This window comes from Triticum dicoccoides, chromosome 2B (genome assembly GCF_002162155.2).
Source record: "Triticum dicoccoides isolate Atlit2015 ecotype Zavitan chromosome 2B, WEW_v2.0, whole genome shotgun sequence".
Taxonomy (NCBI): Eukaryota; Viridiplantae; Streptophyta; class Magnoliopsida; order Poales; family Poaceae; genus Triticum; species Triticum dicoccoides.
Window position 1 is genome coordinate 715495612 of NC_041383.1, and position 20692 is coordinate 715516303.

Genomic DNA, 20692 nt, shown 5'->3' on the forward strand with positions numbered 1-20692 from the left:
CTACTAGTCCCCAGGCACGGCGCGGCCAACCACCGTGCACGCCCTCCGCCGCTCCGCGCGTGCGCAATGGGAATACGCGACATGGAGGACGACGAGACAGCCTCCGGGGGTATTACCACGGTCGCCTCCCAAATCGCCTCCATCTGCGCAACGATCGGTGGCCAGGGCGCACCTGGTACTGCAGCCCTGAGCGCCAGGCGAGTCGCTGCCGTTTCGGCCATGATCGACGAGGTCGCCCAGGGAAGGAGGAGGAAGATGACGAGGAAGCGGCGCATGGGCAACTCTCGCTGCTACGAGGAGGTGTGCACGCTCGGCGGGGGCACGTTCGGTGACGTCTTCAAGGCGCGGCACCGCGCCACCGGCCAGACCGTTGCCGTGAAGGCTCTCCGCTGCGAACGGTCCGACTCCAAACACGTCGTCAGCGAGCTCCTTCGGGAGGCCTGCATCATGGCGGCATGCGGCGGCCACCCCTCGCTCGTCGCCCTGCGCGGCGTCGTGCGCACACCGCGCGATGCCAAGGGGCGCAGGGACTACTTCCTCGTCATGGAATTCGCCGGGCCAAGCCTGCGCAAGGTCCTCAACAAGCGAATCCGTCTCGGTCGCCGGCTGTTCTCGGAGAGGGACGTGCGCTCCATCGTGCGGCAGCTGCTGGCCGGCGCGGAGGCGATGCACACGCACGGCATCATGCACTGCGACATCAAGCCTGAGAACATCCTCGTGGTCCAGCACGGCGGCAGCATCGTCGTCAAGATCGGAGACTACGGGGCGGCGATGTCCACGGCCGAGCGGGACCCCGACAAGTATTGGGCTGCTGGGACGTGGGCGTACAGCGCGCCGGAGATGCTGCTGGAGGATCCCCGCTACGACACGCGCGTCGACCTGTGGTCCATCGGCTGCGTGATGGCGGAGCTCCTCACCGGGAACAAGCTGTTCCCAGGGGACGGCATAGACGAGCTGCTCTACAAGATCTTCGATCTGCTTGGCACGCCAGGCGAGAGAGAGTGGTGGCCTGCCTTCGGTTCGCCGGGACACGAGGTACAGGAACCGCTATGGCGAGCGCACCAACGGCTGCGCAAGCTGTTCCCCAAGAAGCTGCTGTCCAAGGAAGGGTTCCAGGTCCTCCAGGGGCTCCTCACGTGCGATCCATCCAGGCGGCTGGATGCTGCCGCCGCGCTCCGGCTTCCGTGGTTCACGGACACCGGCGGCATGCCGGTTGCCGCTGTTCCGGAGACTGGCGCTCTGAAGCCGCTGAGCTCTGTCAAATAATTAGCTGTTAAAGTAGTAGAAGACATAGTTGCACGAGAAATAGCGAGCATACAAAGTTTTCTAGTATAACCCAGATGATAAGTGTCACACGTGTGGATGAAATAATCGGGTAAATATGATATACCATCAACCAACAAGACCCGTTTGGATGCAAAGTATTTCCAAAGTAAGGTGTATTATTTTTTCAAAAAGTCAAATTTCTCTAAGTTTGACCAAGTTTATAGACAAAAATATCAATATCTAAAATACCAAGTCATTATCACTAGATTCATCACGAACTATATTTTTACATTTTATATATTTAGTATTATAAATCTTTATATATTTTGCTGTAAAGTTGGTCAAACATACACAATAGTTGACTTTTTGAAAAACTAATACACCTTATATTTAGGAACGGAGGGAGTATTACTAGAATATCACAATGTTTTAGAAAACTGAAGTTTTGAAATACTTTGAGGCGTTTGGCTATATCAAAAATTGTAGTTTCATAAACGGTGGTATTGTTGATACTGCGGTTTGTTTGAAGTATTAAAATAAGAGGTCCGGCCCTCTTTTTTCTCAAACTGAGGAAAAGACGCTCGTGTCATCTGCTCGTTCACTACCGTGCAGCTTGGTTTGTAAGCATATAATTAATCACATGGCAGTATCATATCCTTTCGTAGTTATTGATTCATTCTTTTTCATCGCATGCACCACACTAGTTAAATAGGACTGATTTCGTTAGCTACGGCTGATCATGTCCGCAACTTCCTAGCTCAGCAATCAGAAGGCCGTACAGCGCTGCATGCAGCCAGGCGGTCGTCAGCACACACTGATTGATCCGGTCGTGTAGCTCCGTAGGTGTAGTAAGTTAGATTAAGTTGTGTAATTATCGGTCAAAGCTACAGTAAAACAACACCAGCCAAACATATCAGTAGCATTCCTAAAACTGAAAGAATTGAAGTTTTTAGAAAACTGTAGTATTCGGTTAAAAAAAAAAGAAAACTGTAGTATTCATTGCCCAAGCATTGCAATACCGAAGTTTTGAAATATTATGGTATTTTGAAAACTGCGCTGCCAAACTAGGCCCAAACTGTTTATTTTACCTCTGTAATTTGGCTAGATGCACAACTAAAACGGACAAGTTGTCACGGCCTCCTTGTTTCCCAATGTTGGTACGTTTGGTAGTAGTATTTTGATATGATAACTTTAAGACCAGTTGCGACAGCGAGACTGGTGACGCTGGAAGATGATAATAGGGCATGAAGGTTTTTTTTTTGCCAAGAAAATTTCTGATTTATTCATCTTCAATCATGACAGTACAATGAACACAAAAAATAATACTAAAAATTACATCTGTAGACCACCTAACGGCGACTACAAGCACCGAAGCGAGTCGAAGGCGTGCCGCCATCATCGCCCCTCCCTCGAAGGAGCCGGGAAAAATTTATTGTAGTAAACAGTCGAAAAGTCGTCATGCTAAGGCTAATATGACCAGCGCAACAAAACAACAACCGCCACCGTTGAAGAGTAGCGCAAATCAGAAGGATCCAACATGTAAACACACGAACATAGACGTACTACGATCGGATCCGAGAAAATCCATCAAAGACACATTCACCGAAGACACACCTCCACACGCCCACCGATAATGCTAGACACACCGCCGGGATGCAGGCTAGGCAGGGAGAACCTTATTCCATGTTCAGGGAGCCACCGCCGTCTTGTCTTTCTAAGCAAGACACAAACCCTAACAAAACTCGAAGGAACATATGGAAACTGAGCCCTCCCGCCGACAAGGGCCGGGATCCATCTCACCACCATGGCTCTAAGGCCACCACAGAAGAGGCAGACTGACAGGAGGCAAAGGAACCCTAGGTCTTTTTCCTTAGGGGAGAAGGAGGCTACGTACAGGAGCCCATGTTTAATAGGACATAATGTCGTGTCAGGACCCAAACCTTGGTAAGCTCCCAAGTCTGAAGATTCTGAAGAAATCAAAACTTACATTATTCACACGCAGCTCACTTACCCCTTCACCGAGGCACCATCCATCTCTGGGAGCACAAGCGCCCACTGTTTATCTCCTTTCTCTCTAGCTAGTGTTGCTTGCTATATAAAGTCATGAAGTCGAACGGCAGAACTATCTTATCTCTTGTATTAGGGTTGAACCCTAGCCGCTGCCATGTTCTGGCCGGCATAAGCTTCATTGTGATCCCTAAATTCTAGTAAAGCTTTCCTCTGACAGTAGTGAATCCCTGTGACATGTTGAGATTCCTCGTTTCCTTTGTGTTTCATCTCTAAATCCCTCTCGGTTCCCTCAAATCCCTAGCCAGGGCCTGACAATTGGTAATAAGAGCTGGTTGTTCCTTGGCAACAGAGGAACTCGGAGTTGGGTTCTCCTCCATCTCAAATCCCACCCACTTCCCGTTCTATATGGAGGCAATTTGAGTTTCTCTGGCAGATTGGTTGGGGATTTCCCTGTAAAATTCCTCTCTGTTCGACAACTCACGACAGCGGTGTCGTTGGGCTTCTTCAAACCCTAGCACATGCGTTGGCAGCGGTGCTTGATCAGACATAGATCGAGGGTTGTGGACGGTTGGTAGCTTTCATCCATGCTGCTACAAAATTTCGGTCTCCCAACTTTATCCGTGTGTCTTGGTGGTGTTTGAGTCGAGGTTGAGTGATTTCCCTTTTCTCCGGCGGCGGTAGACCCAGGTGCATTAAGTGGTCTCTCTACTTCATTAGATCAATGGCAACTTTCTACACTCAAAGTGGTAGTGCAAGTGCTGCCCACCAGGTGTTCAACACATGGTCTGGAGCAGAGACTCAAACTTGGAGTGAAGGTAACAATGCACACCATGTGTTTGATAGAATTCCAGACCCTCGGGGAAGAGTCCTTCATGTGGTAGTACATCAATATCGGCAACTAGTGTCTCCTGAGTTGATCAGTCAAGTATTTTCTGCATATGGGATAGTTGGGGAAATGTTCCACAACCCACATCAGGACTCACTGACAGATACATCATCTATATTCATTGAATATGCACATGTTACCATGGCCGATGATGCCTTGCGTGGTTTACATGGACTGTACCTGTACCAAGATGATTGTCGATTGGAAATTAGGCATGCTAATGCTCAGGAGTTGCATGCTTTTTATGGGTATTCTGCTCCCAGTTTTTGTGAACGTCAATTTGAGCTTATGCAACAGTTACAAAATGACCTACAAGCATTAAGCAGAGATGCGACTTGTAGACCTGTAGATATGCATATGGGTACCAATGAACCCACACCACTCTCCTAGAACAATCTCAGTGTTGCTATACCCCTCCATTTCTGCATATGAGTCATTTTGCACTAAAGACAAGCTGCTGAGCAAAAATGCAAAAATCAGGAGAAACAATTAAAGCATGCACATGTACAACTACAACTGGACTTAGAAAGCCTTCTTCTTCCTGCTATCTTGCTAAAGATGCAAATGAGGAAGCAAATGCATACACTTTTGACCAAGTTCTCCAACAATGGCCTATGAAACAACATCACCCTAAGGATAGCAGCAACAGCACTACTGTTACACTTTCTCAAGATATTCTTTTAACTCATGATGATAAGGCACAAAATGATGCCCAACTTGTCGAATCAGTAGCAGAAGAGTCATCCATTTCACAAAATACTTAACCATATGCAATGACAATCAATGGTACAATGAGCTATTACCACTAGTAGAAAATAGGGCTTTGGTCCTGGCCAGATTAGAGCATTAGTCCCGTTTGTAAGGGCATATTTCTCCCTAAGTGGTTTTGGTGATTGATGACAATATGTTTTGCGGACTAATTATGGGCATTGACCTTTTTAGAGACTATATCTATAGGCACGAGACAGTTTCTCCCCTCAATGGTAGAGAGTGAAGACGGTTATTTTCCGACGATTTCTTTTTAGTGGATTTGAGTCGTAGGAGATCCGTACTATTAAGAGGGGGTCCATGTTGGAAAGGTATGCGTGGAATCGACACGTACACAGCCCCATATGCACCCACAGCTTCCTTTCCCTTCTCGCGTATCCATATGTTTTCCGTGGTTTTTCAGTGTCTTGCAAGCGATAGTACCGCTAGTGCCCACGGTAGTACCGCTTATGCGGTAGTACCGATGGGTACTTCCGTGGCACTGCCGCTTAGGGTTTCCCCGAGCTTGCAACATTCTGTTGCTGATCTGCAATTAATGCTAGTAGGGCGGTAGTACCGATCTGGCGGTACTACTGCCCGTACTACCGCCGCCACTACCGCTTGCGGGGTTTTCCTCTGTGCAAGCTTCTGTTCCCACTTTACACTAAGCGGTAGTAGAGTGGCACTAGGAAGGTAGTACCGCTTGGCACGGTACTGCCACCCTAGCACCCTCTACTACTACTGCCTCTCCAGGTCTAAAATCCCTAAGCGGTAGTACCGCTTAGGGGCAGCAGTAGTACCGCTCCGGTGGCACTACCATGGGTACAACCAGTGTATTTTAGGCCTTTGCGGGGTAGTACCGCCTAAGAGGTAGTACCGCTCCAAAGAGTAGTCATACCGCTTGGCCACGGGCACAGGGCAGAAAACGGTTGGATTTTTGCCTCTCTATATGAAAAGGGGGTCTTCTTCTTCCTAAGGTTGACCTCTTCGTCCCAAGCTCCATTGCCATTAAAAAGCTCATTCTTGCCTGATCTCTCTCCCTAGTGACTTCTTGGGGAGCATTGTGCCTCCACACCGCTCCAACGGAGACGTACTTCCTCTCGAAGGGAAGGAACTTCGGAAACACATCCTTGTCTTCACCGGCTCCACTTGTGGTTACTTCTTACCTTTACTTTGTGCAAGCTTTACTTGTGTTGTATCCCTTGCTTGCGTGTATGCTTGTTGTTGCTGCATCATATTGGTTGCTCACCTAGTTGCACATCTATACAACCTCTTTTGATGCTAAGTTTAATTTGGTCAAGAAAAGCTAAAAATTCTTAGTTGCCTATTCACCCCCCTCCAGTCAACCATGTCGATCCTTTCAATTGGTATCAGAGCCTCGTCTCTTTATTAAGGACTTTACCGTCCGAAGAGTATGGGTGACACCGTAGACAAGGGGGAGGAGCACCCCGGTGTGAGTTCGTCCTTGTCTACGGCCGATGGGGGATCCTCAGTCTCTCGTGAGGAGTTCAATGCGGCTATGGACACATTGAAAACCTCCATGACGACCGAGGTTAAAGGCATGTTTAAGGAGTTTCTTGAAGGCCTTAAATTATCCACCGCACCGTTAGAAGTGGTTGATCCCACTAACAAGGTGGCGGATGCTAACTCCAAAAAGGGGGAAGCTAGTAGTGATCAAGTTCCTTTGCCTAGTGGTAGAAATGGGAGTGGCATCTTTGCCCATGTTGAACCACCTCTTACATATGGAGGACCGATTCCCTCCATGCATATGAATCATGTTGGTCCTCCTCCTAAGCTTGTGAAAAATGAGAATTTTGCCTCTTGGGTGTACCACTTTAAACGTCATTTAAATCATAGTTCTACTAATCTTTGGAGAATTATTGAGCAAGGTTTCTACCCGCATGTCCCAAGCAGCTTCACTCCCAGAGAAGCCACGGATCATCAATTCAACGAGTTCACTCTCTTCATTCTTCAAGAAGCCATTCTTCCTGAAGATATTGCGCACCTCCGACCTTTCACCGTGGCCAAGGAAGCATGGGAGCATGTTGTTTCCATATACAAGGGAAGCACAAGCATTCAACGCTCAAACTTTGAAGTGGTGCAAGGTGAAGCCGATGAGTTTACAATGATTGAAGATGACGAACCTCGAGAGCTTTACCAAAGATTAACTACTCTCGCGGTCTCACTCCGAGATCATGGGAGCAAGGATACGGATGACAATTGGATCAAGCGCAAGTTTCCCAAGGCCATGATGCCTTACCATAAGGCCATGTCCTCTGTCATTTCTCAAAGGCCTGACTTTCACGCCTTGTACTCAAGTGAAGTGTTGGATGAGTTTGTTACAATGAGGATCTTGGACAAGACTGCCGACAATGCAGTGTTGCGTTCTCAATGATCAAAGGAGCCCAACCTTGCTTTGAAGGCCAAGGCTAGTGTGGAAGAAGAGGATGAAGAGGAAGAAGAGGAGAGTTGCCCCGAAGACACCAAATATGCCTATCATGAGCACATGGCTCTTGCTTCACCGAAATTTTGGGGCAACAAGAAGATCACAAGGCCCAACTTCAACAAGAACAACTCAAGTGGCGCCAAGGGCAAGCAACTGAAGGAAATATGCCCTAGAGGAAATAATAAAGTTTTTATTTATATTTCCTTATATCATGATAAATGTTTATTATTCATGCTAGAATTGTATTAACCGGAAACTTAGTACATGTGTGAATACATAGACAAAACATAGTGTCCCTAGTATGCCTCTACTTGACTAGCTCGTTAATCAAAGATGGTTATGTTTCCTAACCATAGACATGTGTTTTCATTTGATGAAGGGGATCACATCATTAGGAGAATGATGTGATGGACAAGACCCACCCGTTAGCTTAGCATTATGATCGTTACAGTTTCATTGCTACTGCTTTCTTCATGACTTATACACGTTCCTCAAACTATGAGATTATTCAACTCCTGAATACCAGAGGAACACCTTGTGTGCTATCAAACATCACAACGTAACTAGGTGATTATAAAGATGCTCTACAGGTGTCTCCGAAGGTGTTTGTTGGGTTGGCATAGATCAAGATTAGGATTTGTCACTCCATGTATCGGAGAGGTATCTCTGGGCCCTCTCGGTAATGCTCATCACTATAAGCCTTGCAAGCATTGTGACTAATGTGTTAGTTGCAGGATGAAGTATTACAGAACGAGTAAACATACTTGCCAGTAAAGAGATTGAACTAGGTATGATGATACCGACGATCGAATATCGGGCAAGTAACATACCAATGACAAAGGGAACAACGTATGTTGTTATGCGGTTTGACCGATAAGGATCTTCATGGAATATGTAGGAGCCTAAGCATCCAGGTTCCACTATTGGTTATTGACCGGAGATGTGTCTCGGTCATGCCAACATAGTTCTCGAACCCGTAGGGTCCGCACGCTTAACGTTCGATGACAATTTCTATTATGAGTTATGTGTTTTGATGACCGAAGTTTGTTCCGAGTCCCGGATGAGATCACTAACATGATGAAGAGTCTCAAAATGGTCGAGACATAAAGATTCATATACTGGAAGGCTATATTTGGACATCGGAAAGGTTCCGAGTGATTCGAGTATTTTTCGGAGTACCAGGGAGTTACGGGAATTCATCGGGAGAAGTAATGGGCCTTATTGGGCCATACGGGAAAGGAGGAAGCAAGCCAAAGGGGAGGTGGGCCCCCCCATGGGTCCGAATTGGAATAGGGGAAGGGGGCGGTGGCCCCCTTGCCCTTTCCTACTCCCTCTCTCTTTCCCTCTTTCCTTCTCTCCTACTCCAGAAGAGAAAGGGATTCCTACTAGGACTTGGAAGTCCTAGTAGGACTCCATACTCTAGGTGCACCCCTAGGAGGCAGGCCTCCCTCCCTCCCTCCTTTATATACGTGGGCAGGGGGCACCCCAAACACACAAGTTTCTCTTAACGGTGTGCGGTGCCCCCCTCCACAGTAACACACATCGATCATACCAGCGTAGTGCGTAGGTGAAGCCCTGCGCCGGTAGCATCATCATCACCATCTCCATGCCGTCGTGCTGACGGAACTCACCCTCATCCTCAACTGGATCAAGAGCACGAGGGACATCATCGAGCTGAATGTGTGCTGAACGCGGAGGTGCCGTATGTTCGGTATTTGGTCGGTTGGATTGCGAAGAAGTTCGACTACATCAACCGCGTTATTGAAACGCTTTCGCTTTTGGTCTACGAGGGTACGTGGACACACTCCCCCCTCTTGTTGCTATGCATCACCTAGATAGATCTTGTGTGATCGTAGGATTTTTTTTGAAATTACTACGTTCCCCAATAGTGGCATCCGAGCCAGGTATATGCATAGATGTTTTATGCACGAGTAGAATACAAAGAGTTGTGGGCGATAATAGTCATACTGCTTACCGACAACGTCTTACTTTGACTTAGCGGTATTGTTGGATGAAGCGGCCCGGACCGACATTACATGACCGCGTTCATGAGACTAGTTCTACCGACATGCTTCGCACACAGGTGCCTAGCGGGTGTCTGTTTCTCCAGCTTTAGTTGAATCGAGTTTGACTATGGACGGTCCTTGTTGAAGGTTAAAACAGCACACTTGATGAAAAATCGTTGTGGTTTTGATGCGTAGGCAAGAAAGGTTCTTGCTAGAAGCCCGTAGTAGCCACGTAAAACTTGCAACGACAAAGTAGAGGACGTCTAAACTTATTTTTGCAGGGCTTGCCGTGATGTGATATGGTCAAGGCATGACATGATATAAATTGTTGTATGAGATGATCATGTTTTGTAGCAGAGTTATCGGCAACTGGCAGGAGCCATATGGTTGTCGCTTTATTGTATGCAAATTGTTTTACTTTATCACTAAGCGGTAACGATAGTCGTAGAAGCAATAGTTGGCGAGACAACAACGATGCTATGATGGAGATCAAGGTGTCACGTCGGTGACGATGGAGATCATGACGATGCTTCGTTGATGGAGATCATGAGCACAAGATGATGATGGCCATATCATGTCACATATTTTGATTGCATGTGATGTTTATCTTGTATGCATCTTATTTTTCTTAGTACGGCGGTAGCATTATAAGATGTTCCCTTACTAAAATTTCAAGGTATAAGTGTTCTCCCTGAGTATGCACCATTGCGACAGTTCTTCGTGCCGAGACACCACGTGATGATCGGCTGTGATAAGCTCTATGTTCACATACAACGGGTGCAAGCCAGTTTTGCACATGCAGAATACTCAGGTTAAACTTGACGAGCCTAGCATATGCAGATATGGCCTCGAAACACTAGAGATCGAAAGGTCAAGCATGAATCATATAGTAGATATGATCAACATAGTGATGTTCACCATTGAAAACTACTCCATCTCACGTGATGATAGGACATGGTTTAGTTGATTTGGATCACGTTATCATTTAGATGAGTAGAGGGATGTCTATCTAAGTGGGAGTTCTTAAGTAATATGATTAACTAAACTTTAATTTATCATGAACTTAGTCCTGATAGTATTTTGCAAATTATGTTGTAGATTAATATCTCGCATTATAGGTTCCCTATGTTTTTTATATGTTCCTAGAGAAAATTAAGTTGAAAGATGATAGTAGAAATGATGCGGACTGGGTCCATGATCTGAGGTGTATCTTCATTGCTGCACAGAAGAATTATGTCCTTGATGCACCGCTAGGTGACAGACCTATTGCAGGAGCAGATGCAAACGTTATGAATGTTTGTCTAGCTCAATATGATGACTACTTGATAGTTTAGTGCACCATTCTTTACGGCTTAGAACCGGGACTTCAAAAACGTTTTTGAAACTTCACTGAGCATATGAGATGTTCCAAGAGCTGAAATTGGTATTTTAGACTCATGCCCGTGTTAAGAGGTATGAGACCTCTGACAAGTACTTTGCCTAAAAGATGGAGGAGAATTGCTCAACTAGTGCATGTGCTCAGAATGTCTGGGTACTACAATCACTTGAATCAAGTGGGAGTTAATCTTCTAGATAAGATAGTGATTGATAGAGTTCTCTAGTCACCATCACCAAGTTACTGGAACTTCGTGATGAACTATAGTATGCAAGGGATGACGAAAATGATTCCCGAGCTCTTCGTGATGCTGAAATCAACAAAGGTAGAAATCAAGAAAGAGCATCAAGTGTTGATGATTAAACAAGACCACTAGTTTCAACAAAAGGGCAAAGGGAAAGAAAGGGAACTTCAAGAAGAATGGCAAGCAAGTTGTCACTCCCGTGAAGATGCCCAAAGCTGGACCTAAGCCAGAAACTGAGTGCTTCTACTACAAAGGAAATGGTCACTGGAAGTGGAACTGTCCCAAATATTTAGCGGATAAGAAGGATGGCATAGTGAACAAAGGTATATTTGATATATATATTACTGATGTGTACCTTACTAGTGCTCATAGTAATCCCTGGGTATTTGATACTTGTTCGGTTGCTAAGATTAGTAACTCGAAACAGGAGTTGCAGAATAAATAGAGACTAGTTGAGGATGAAGTGACGATGTGTGTTGGAAGTGGTTCCAATATTGATATGATCATCATTGAGTACTCCCTATACTTTTGGGATCAGTGTTGAACCTAAATAAATGTTATTTGGTGTTTGCGTTGAGCAATTAGATCATGTTAATTGCAATACGGTTATTCATTTAAGACAGAGAATAATTGTTATTCTGTTTACATGAATAAAACCTTTTATGGTCATACACCCAATGTTGATGGTTTATTGAATCTCGATCATGGTAATACACATATTCATAGTATTGATGCCAAAAAATGCAAAGTTGATAATGATAGTGCAACTTATTTGTGGCACTGCCGTTTGGGTCATATCGGTGTAAAGCACACAAAGAAACTCCATAAATATGGACTTTTGGAATCACTTGATTATGAATCATTTTATGCTTGCGAACCGTGCCTTATGGGCAAGATGACTAAAACTCTGTTCTCCAGAACAATGGAACGAGCTAGTGACTTATTCGAAATAATACATACCGATGTATGCGGTCCAATGAGTGTTGATGCTCGTAGCGGGTATCATTATTTTCTGACCTTCACAAATGATTTGAGCAGATATGGGTATATCTACTTAATGAAACACAAGTCTGAAATATTTGAAAAGTTCAAAGAATTTCAGAGTGAAGTGGAGAATCATCGTAACAAGAAAATAAAGGTTCTACGATCTGATCGTGGAGGAGAATATTTGAGTTACGAGTTTGGCCTTCATTTAAAACAATGTGGAATAGTTTCACAGCTCACGCCACCTGGAACACCACAACATAATGGTGTGTCCGAATGTCGTAACCACACTTTATTGGATATGGTGCGATCTATGATGTCTCTTACCGATTTACCACTATCGTTTTGGGGTTATGCATTAGAGACAACTGCATTCACGTTAAATAGGGCACCATCGAAATCCGTTGAGACGACGCCTTATGAATATTGGTTTGGCAAGAATCCAAAGTTGTCGTTTCTTAAAGTTTGGGGCTGCGATGCTTATGTGAAAAAGCTTCAACCTGATAAGCTCGAACCATCTTCATAGGATACCCAAAGGAAACTATTGGGTACACCTTCTATCACAGATCCGAAGGCAATTTTTTTCTTTTTGCTAAGAATGGATCGTTTCTAGAGAAGGAGTTTCTCTCGAAAGAAGTGAGTGGGAGGAAACTAGAACTTGATGAGGTAATTGTACCTTCCCCCTTATTGGAAAGTAGTTCATCACAAAAATCGGTTCCAGTGATTCCTACAACAATTAGTGAGGAAGCTAATGATGATGATCATGAAACTTCAGATCAAATTACTACCGAACCTCGTAGGTCTTCCAGAGTGAGATCCGCACCAGAGTGGTGCGGTAATCCTGTTCTGGAAGTCATGTTACTAGACCATGGTGAACCTACAAACTATGAGGAGGCGATGATGAGCCCAGATTCCGTGAAATGGCTTGAGGCCATGAAATCTGAGATGGGATCCATGTATGAGAACAAAGTGTGGACTTTGGTGGACTTACCCGATGATCGGCAAGCCATTAAGAATAAATGGATCTTCAAGAGGAAGATGGACACTGATAGTAGTGTTACTATCTACAAAGCTCGACTTGTCGCAAAAGGTTTTCGACAAGTTCAAGGAGTTGACTACGATGAGACTTTCTTACCCATAGCGATGTTTAAGTCTGTCTGAATCATGTTAGCAATTGCTGCATTTTATGATTATGAATTTGGCAGATGGATGTCAAAACTGCATTCCTGAATGGATTTCTGGAACAAGAGTTGTATATGATGCAACCAGAAGGTTTTGTCGATCCAAAGGGTGCTAACAAAGTGTGCAAGCTCCAGCGATCCATTTATGGACTAGTGCAAGCCTCTCGGAGTTGGAATAAACGCGTTGATAGTGTGATCAAAGCATATGGTTTTATACAGACTTTTAGAGAAGTCTGTATTTACAAGAAAGTGAGTGGGAGCTCTATAGCATTTCTAATATTATATGTGGATGACATATTGTTGATTGGAAATGATATAGAATTTCTGGATAGCATAAATGGATACTTGAATAAGAGTTTTTCAATGAAAGACCTTGGTGAAGCTGCTTACATATTGGGCATCAAGATCTATAGAGATAGATCAAGACGGTTGATAAGTTTTTTTCAATGAATAAATACCTTGACAAGTTTTTGAAGGAGTTCAAAATGGATCAGTTAAAGAAGGAGTTCTTGTCTGCATTACAAGGTGTAAAGATGAGTAAGACTCAAAGCCCGACCACGATAGAAGATAGAAAGAGAATGAAAGTCATTCCCTATGCCACCATCATAGGTTCTATAAAGTATGTTGTGCTGTATACCAGACCTATTGTGTACCTTGCCATGAGTTTGGCAAGGGGGTACAATAGTGATCTAAGAGTAGATCACTGGACAACAATTAAAATTATCCTTAGTGAGGACTAAGGAAATGTTTCTCGGTGATGGGGGTGATAAAGAGTTTGTCGTAAAGAGTTACGTCGATGCAAGCTTTTACACCGATCTAGATGACTCTAAGTCTCAATCTGGATACATATTGAAAATGGGAGCAATTAGCTAGAGTAGCTCTATGCAGAGCATTGTAGACATAGAATATTTGCAAAATACATACGGCTCTGAATGTGACAGACCCGTTGACTAAACTTCTCTCATAAGAAAAACATGATCACACCTTAGTACTCTTTGGGTGTTAATCACATAGCAATGTGAACTAGATTATTGACTCTAGTAAACCCTTTGGTTGTTTGTCACATGGCGATGTGAACTATGGGTGTTAATCACATACAGATGTGAACTATTGATGTTAAATCACATGGCGATGTGAACTAGATTATTGATTCTAGTGCAAGTGGGAGACTGAAGGAAATATGCCCTAGAGGCAATAATAAAGTTGTTACTTATATTTACTTATATCATGATAAATGTTTATTAATCATGCTAGAATTCTATTAACCGGAAACTTAGTACATGTGTGAATACGTAGACAAAACATAGTGTCCCTAGTATGCCTCTACTTGACTAGATCGCTAATCAAAGATGGTTATGTTTCCTAACCATAGACATGTGTTGTCATTTTTGATGAACGAGATCACATCATTAGGAGAATGATGTGATGGACAAGACCCATCCGTTAGCTTAGCATTATGATCGTTACAGTTTCATTGCTACTGCTTTCTTCATGACTTACACACGTTCCTCAGACTATGAGATTATGCAACTCCCGAATACCGGAGGAACACCTTGTGTGCTATCAAACATCACAATATAACTGGGTGATTATAAAGATGCTCTAAAGGTGTATCCGAAGGTTTTTGTTGGGTTGACATAGATCGAGATTAGGATTTGTCACTCCATGTATCAAAGAGGTATCTCTGGGCCCTCTTGGTAATGCTCATCACTATAAGCCTTGCAAGCATTGTGACTAATGAGTTAGTTGTGGGATGAAGTATTACGAAACGAGTAAAGAGACTTTCCAGTAACGAGATTGAACTAGTATGAGATACTGACGATCGAATCTCAGACAAGTAACATACCGACGACAAAGGGAACAACGTATGTTGTCATGCGATTTGACCGATAAAAATCTTCGCAGAATATGTAGGAGCCAATATGAGCATCCAGGTTCTGTTATTGGTTACTGACTGGAGATGTGTCTCAGTCATGTCTACATAGTTCTCGAACCCGTAGGGTCCGCACGCTTAAGTTCGGTGACGATTTATATTATGAGTTATGTGTTTTGATGATCGAAGTTTGTTCGGAGTCCCGGATGAGATCAAAGACGTGACGAGGAGTCTTGAAATGGTTGAGACGTAAAGATTCATATATTCTAGGCTACATTCGGACATTTGAAAGGTTCTGAGTGATTTGAGTATTTTTTTCGGACTACCTGGGTGTTACGGGAATTCACCTTGAGAAGTAATGGGCCTTATTGGTCCATACGGGAAAGGAGGAGGCAGGCCAAAGGGGAGGTGGTGCCTCCCCCATGGGTCCGAATTGGACTAGGGGAAGGGGGCGGCGCCTCCTCGCCCTTTCCTACTCCCTCTCTCTTTCCCTCTTTCCTTCTTTCCTACTCCAAAAGGGAAAGGGATTCCTACTAGGACTTGGAAGTCCTAGTAGGACTCCATACTCTAGGTGCACCCCTAGAGGGCCGGCTTCCCTCCCTCCCTCCTTTATATACGTGGGCAGGGGGCACCCCAAAGACACACAAGTTTCTCTTAACCGTGTGCGGTGCCCCCCTCCACAGTTACACACCTCGATCATACCATCGTAGTGCTTAGCCGAAGCCCTGCGCCGGTAGCATCATCATCACCGTCGCCACGCCGTCGTGCTGACAGAACTCACCCTCATCCTCAACTGGATCAAGAGCATGAGGGATTTCATCAAGCTGAACCTGTGCTGAATGCGGAGGTGCCGTACGTTTGGTACTTGATCGGTTGGATCACGAAGAAGTTCGACTACATCAACCGCGTTATTGAAACACTTCCGCTTTTGGTCTACGACGGTACGTGGGCACACTCTCCCCTCTCGTTTCTATGCATCACCTAGATAGATCTTGCGTGATCGTAGGATTTTTTTGAAATTATTGTGTTTACCAACAACAACGTGTGAGGATGTGCTATAATTGTGGCAATGTGAGTCACTTTGTTGTGGATTGCCCATACGAGAAGAGGGAAGACAATGGTGGCAGGCTTATTTGAAAATACAAGGCCAAGTCCTTCCCCAACAAGAACAACTTCACCAAGAAGACTCCTTCCAAGGGGTTGGTGGCACAAGAAGAGTACAATGAGGATGATCATGATGAAGATAGTGAGACGGTTGCCATGCCTCTGTTGCCATTGCAACAACTCTAGAGGTGTCCCTCTTCTATTCACCCAACAAGAACATCACCGCCAAGTGCCTCATGGGTAAGCCACCAACAAGGTAACCCCCAACATCAAAACTACCATCACTACTAATCCTTCCTTGACGGATTGCATTGATGAAAGTGAGGGGACGAAGGAGGAGTGATACGTCCATTTTGCATCATGCTTTTATATTGATATTTATTGCATTATGGGCTGTTATTACACGTTATTTCACAATACCTATGGCTATTCTCTCTTATTTTACAAGGTTTATCATGAAGAGGGAGAATGCCGACATCTAGAATTCTGGGCTGGAAAAGGAGCAAATATTGGAAACCTATTCTGCACAACTCCAAAAGTCCTGAAACTCCACGGAAGTCATTTTTGGAATTAATAAGAATTATTGAGCAAAGAAAGTACCAGAGGGGGCCCACACCCTAGCCACGAGATTGGGAGGCGTGCCCACCCCTACTGGGCGCGCCCCCTGTCTCGTGGGCCATCTGGTGGCCCTCCGCTGCCCATCTTCAGCTATATGAGGCCTCTTACCCTGGAAAAAATCATAAGCAAGCTTATGGGACGAAACTCTGCCGCCACGAGGCGGAACCTTGGTGGAACCAATCTAGGGCTCCGGCGGAGCTGTTCTGCGGGGGAAACTTCCCTCCGGGAGGGGGAAATCATCAGCATGGTCATCACCAACGATCCTCTCATCGGGAGGGGGTCAATCTCCATCAACATCTTCACCAGCACCATCTCCTCTCAAAATCCTAGTTCATCTCTTGTATCTAATCTTGTATCAAAACCACAAATTGGTACCTGTGGGTTGCTAGTAGTGTTGATTACTCCTTGTAGTTGATGCTAATTGGTTTATTTGGTGGAAGATCATATGTTCAGATCCTTAATGCATATTAATACTCCTCTGATCATGAACATGAATATGATTTGTGAGTAGTTACGTTTGTTCCTGAGGACATGGGTGAAGTCTTGCTATTAGTAGTCATGTGAATTTGGTATTCGTTCGATATTTTGATGAGATGTATGTTGTCTCTCCTCTAGTGGTGTTATGTGAACGTCGACTACATGACACTTCACCATTATTTGGGCCTAGAGGAAGGCATTGGGAAGTAATAAGTAGATGATGGGTTGCTAGAGTGACAGAAGCTTAAACCCTAGTTTATGCGTTGCTTCGTAAGGGGCTGATTTGGATCCATATGTTTCATGCTATGGTTAGGTTTACCTTAATACTTCTTTTGTAGTTGCGGATGCTTGCAATAGGGGTTAATCATAAGTGGGATGCTTGTCCAAGAAAGGGCAGTACCCAAGCACCGGTCCACCCACATATCAAATTATCAAAGTAACGAACGTGAATCATATGAGCGTGATGAAAACTAGCTTGACGGTAATTCCCATGTGTCCTCGGGAGCGCTTTTCTCATTATAAGAAATTGTCTAGGCTTGTCCTTTGCTACAAAAAGGATTGGGCCACCTTGCTGCATTTTATTTACTTTCATTGCTTGTTACCCGTTACGAATTATCTTATCACAAAACTATCTGTTACTTACAATTTCAGTGCTTGTAGAGAATACCTTACCGAAAACCGCTTGTCATTTCCTTCTGCTCCTCATTGGGTTCAACACTCTTACTTATCGAAAGGACTACGATAGATCCCCTATACTTGTGGGTCATCAAATAGGAGAATGAGTTTGAGTCTTTCATGAGTAAGCTCAAGGGTAAACACAAGAAGCACTTCGTTGCTCTCTTGGAACAACATGGTGAAGCCAATGACATGATCGAGGCCCACGAAGAAACCATCTCTAAGATGGAAGGGCATAGTCGTGACTATACCGATGAGATATCAGATCTCTCTAATGTGCTTGAGGAAGAGCGTGGTCATCATTTGGCTCTTGAGGAGTCACACAACGATGATCATGCTAAATTAAAGAAAGATCTTGATCATGCTCTTGTTGTCTCTCGTGTGCTCAATTCCGAGAACACCAAACAACCTCCTCCTCTCAAGCAAATGTCTTTGAAGGAGGGAGAGGGTACTTCTAAGGAGAAGAAGAACAATGCGAGGGGTGGTGGTATCAAGAAGGGCAATGCCACTCCTTCCAACAAAGCCGGCGACTTTAACCCTTCTTATGTGTTATGCCGTGCTAGTGATGGGCATGTTTATGCTAAATTTGTTGGTTCTTCTTATGAGTACATTGAATGGTCTATTTGGGTTCCCAAGACCCTGGTTGCTAATATCAAAGGACCTATTACAAAATGGGTACCTAAAACCAAGAATTGATCTCTTGTAGCTATTTGCTTCCGGTGGGGGATCATGGTTGCTCGATAGTGGAGCCACAAATCATATGACCGGAAGCAAGGGCTTGGTGGTGGACGTGCACAAGGTTTCATCTATGCCCACCAATGTAGAATGGGGTGATGCCTCATCTTCTAAGGTATTGGGTCTTGGCAAGGTTGTAATTTCTCAAGATCCCACGATCGAGAAAGTCATGCTTGTTGAGTCCCTTGCATACAACTTACTTTCCGTTCGTCAACTTGCACTCATGGGCTTTGCCACTTTCTTTGATATTGACACCATGGCCCTCTTGTGGAGCAAGACTCTTAAAGTAGCCTTTGTTGGGCATGTCGAGAATGGTCTCTATGTAATTAACTTTTCAGAGCGACCCACTAAGACCGCAACATGCCTAATGGCTAAAGTTGATGTGGGATGGCTTTGGCATCGCCGTTTAGCCCACATCAATATGAGATCTTTGCAAAGTCTTATCAAGGGGGACCATGTCCGTGGACTAACGAATGTAAGTTTTGCCAAACATCGTGCTTGTAGTGCTTGTATCGAGGGAAAGCTACATGAGAAGGCTCACCCTCCCACGACTATCATCTACTCGAAGAGTCCCTTGGAGCTCCTTCACATGGATCTCTTTGGGCCTCCATCCTTTGATAGTCTTGAGGGTAGGAAGTATTGCTTGGTGATTGTGGATGATGATTCAAGATACACTTGGGTATATTTCTTTAAGAGGAAGAGTGAGACCCAACAAACCGTCATCGACTTTGCAAATGAAGCTCAATGTCAACACAATGCAAAGATTTTGATGATAAGAAGTGACAATGGCGCCGAGTTCAAGAACTATACATTGGATAAGTTTCTTAGTGATGAGGGGATCAAGCATCAATATTCCACACCTTACACCCCTCAACAAAATGGTGTAGCAGCGAGGAAGAACCGAACATGCATGGACGTGGCAAGGACCCTGATGGCGGAGTTCAAGTCCCCGTACAACTTTTGGGCCGAAGCCATCAACACCGCTTGTCATGCATCCAATTGGCTCTATCTCCGCAAAGGCTTGAACAAGACTCCATATGAGATACGTACTAGCAACAAGCCCAACCTCAAGTACTTCCGAGTGTTCAGTTGTAAGTGTTTCATTCTCAAGAAAGGTGTTCGTTTGTCTAAATTTGAGGGTAGAGCTCATGAGGGCATATTTGTTGGTTATGCTACGAACTCTCATGCTTACCGTGTCCTCAACAAGTCCACAAGACTCATTGAGGAGACATGTAACATGGAGTTTGATGAGAATAATGGCACCCAAGTGGAGCAAAGTGGTATTTGTGATGTAGGTGAGGAAATTCCTCCCAAAGCCATAAGAAGAATGGGTGTTGGCTATATCCTACCCATTGAGGAACCCCTTGTGGCCGAAGGAGAAGGACAATGTTCCCCTCAAGTGGAACCATCACTAACCCAAGACCCACACGCTTCCGAAGAACAAAGTGAAGGTCCTCATCCAAATGAACAAGATCAAGGGCAAGATCAACCTCAAGATGGTGGTGATCCACCAAGTGATGCCCAAGGTCAAGTTCTTGCACTACAAAGAAAGACACATCCGTGACATTTTGGGCCGAACGAATTTTTTTCTGTCATACATATGAAACTTCTATGATGATAATTGTGACAAAACCCGGTATCATCATAGATGTGGTGGGCTCCTACTTCTATGACAAAAAATCATGACAGAAAATGGGCTTTTCGTCCTGGGCGGGCCGGAGATGCAGCTGCATGACATTCTTTGGGCCGTCCATGATGCAAAAAACCATGGTGGAAGCGAGGGCGAGGAATATTTCGAGGAGTTCCCGGTTACGGTGGGAGGTCGGGGGCCGAGTGATGCACGTTTCTCTCGTACACGTACGCGCGTGTGTGCGAGGCATTGGCTCTAACTGGACCCGAGTGAGGCGTTGGGCTCTAACTGAACCCAAGCGATTGCACTGCAGGCTATGCGTTACTCAACCCGAGCGATCGATCGATGGCTGTTAACTGAACCCGATCGAGTGATTCCTTCGCTACTGCTACTTACTGAAGCCGATCGATTGGATGCCCAGTGAGCGTTGCGGGG

At 44.9% G+C, this 20692-nt stretch overlaps 1 pseudogene; it reads left to right on the forward strand.

The window, feature by feature from the left end:
• Window positions 1-81: 81 nt before the first annotated feature.
• The window catches only part of LOC119361239, a 126912-nt pseudogene continuing 106301 nt past the window's right edge, over window positions 82-20692 (forward strand).